The sequence below is a fragment of the Episyrphus balteatus genome, chromosome 1 (assembly GCF_945859705.1).
Source record: "Episyrphus balteatus chromosome 1, idEpiBalt1.1, whole genome shotgun sequence".
Taxonomy (NCBI): domain Eukaryota; kingdom Metazoa; phylum Arthropoda; class Insecta; order Diptera; family Syrphidae; genus Episyrphus; species Episyrphus balteatus.
Genome location: NC_079134.1, coordinates 97994106 through 97996545, shown reverse-complemented (window position 1 = coordinate 97996545; position 2440 = coordinate 97994106).

The window sequence follows — 2440 nt, the reverse complement described above, 5'->3', positions numbered from 1 at the left end:
AAGTCTCAAACACATATCACGTCTTCGAAAGCAATCATCTGCTCATCCGCCAATTTTAATTAAATTTTTTACACCGCACGACAAGAGTTCAATTTTGCGGTCTATTGCACTTCACCGAAAAACTACGAATGGCCCACTTTTATTGCGTAGCTTTGACAGTGGACAGCTTTACAAAGACTATGAAAATTCTCCTGTGTTCTTACATGAATGTCTAACCGTAAAAAATCGCTCTCTTTTAAATCATGCACTCAAACTGAAACGTGAGAAGAAATTACTTTCTGTTTTCACTATTCGAGGGCTTGTTTATGTTAAGAAGTACCGCTTGGGAGATGCCGTTTTAATCAATGATACTCTGGAATTGGAAAATATTGCCACAACAACGCAAACGATAACATACGAACAGAATAAGGAGAAACAAGATGTCGAGCTATAATTATTGTTTGTTTACCTTTTTTTTAATTTTCTTTATTTATGAATTTTAATATTTTTTATTTTGAGTTAAATATTATTTATCTTATTTTTCATATTTTTGTATTATTTAAACTTCAATTATTATTATTTAATTTCATCACAGTGTCTTTGAAGAGGGAAGTTTGGTTCTATACAAGTATTATATTTCGGTTGTGCAGTATGAGAATTCTATGGTTGGGGGTTATCTCATTAGATAATATTTTCTTTACTGATGATTGATTCTAGCGAGTTAAATTTGGATTCCGTAGTTCTTGAAAGTAAAAGTACTACGCGTTCTATGTTAAATGTTTTGGCAAATCGGTTTTCGGGACTGCAAGTGTGTCATATTAATGCACAGAACCTTTTTTGTAAGCTGAATGAGTTTCGATATCTTTTTGAAAATTCTGAAGTTGATGTTATATGCATCTCTGAATCATGGTTTTCCGAGCAAATCAACGATTCTATGTATTCTGTAAATGGGTTTAATCTTTTTAGAGCTGATAGAATAGGCCGAGTTGGAGGAGGGGTGGCTATTTATGTTCGTGATAGTATCAAATGTAAAATTGTAGAAAGATCACCTATCGGCTCTCCTATCGATTACCTTTTTATAGAAATAAAATGCTCTTCTCAAAAAGTTCTTTTAGGAGCGGTTTATCGTCCTAATAAAAGCATTGACATAACGCCGCTGACTTCAAAACTTGATGAACTGTCATTTGTATCGTCACTCGTTATTTTAGTGGGTGATTTCAATTGTAACGTTCTGAAAGATTCAAGTCTTGTTGAATTTATGAGAAGCTTCAACCTTTTCCCAGTAAATACATTAATTCCTACTCATTTTTCCAAAAGTAGCAGCACATTGCTAGATTTATTCTTTGTAAGTCATCCAGAAAAGGTTCTTAACTTTGACCAACTTTCCGCTTCATGTTTCTCCCTTCATGATTTAATTTATATCACTTTCGATGTATTACCTAATTGCTCACAACCAGTCTATGGGTACAGAGATTTCAGAAATGTAAACAGTTCACTTTTAGAGTCTGAACTTAAAAAAATCGAATGGTTGGAATGGATGAGCAAATATCTTTTTTGAACAACAATATATTAAAACTATTTAATGACTTCGTACCTCTAAAAAATAAAATACTGTAACGATGAATTACTGAACTACTTTTAAGATAAAAGTCTGAACACACTACATACTACTGCAAAGGTAGAAATGTGAACGGACCTTTAGTAATTAAGAAAAATATCTCACTGAACACATCTAAAAATATCTCACTGAACACATCTCAAAATATCCCACACTGAACACATCTAGACTGGAAGTATGAAGTGCCCTTCCTGGAAAGGAAGTTTCGAGAGACAGGGACGAGAGCCTTCGAGGACGTTCTCGAGTCTCGAGATTCCGGTATAAAAGGCGGCGTAGACACCGACCGGAGACAGTTTAATCTTGAAAGTGAAAGAGTACAGTACAAAGTGAAATAAAGTGTTGCGAATTGTTAGTAGTAAATAAAGTGATTTAAAAGTGTGTTTGTTTGAGCGAATAATAAAAGTAAATTGAGTTGAAATAAAGTGTGTTCTTATTTGAACGGAAATATAAGTGGAAATTAAATAAGTTTTATTGTGAACCCGAAATAAAACATTACATTGGTGTCAGAAAAGTGGAATAAAACTTATTTATTTGTGCGAATCAGATAATTTCGCGAATAAAATAAAAAGTGCGCGTGTGTTTTAACAATAAACAAAGTGTAAAACATTTTGAAATAAGTAAAAGTGCTCGCGTTTTGAAAAGTTAAAATGGGTAAAACACTAAATCAGTTAAGTTTGACTGAGTTGAAGGCGGAATTGACTAAGCGAAGTCTTCCTACTGCTGGATCGAAAAATGATCTCATTATTCGTCTACAGGATTATTTAACCCAGAAAAACGAAGATTTGGATACATTTCAATTCGAGGTTGAAATGATAGAAGAACGAGTAAGTACTAGTTCCGATA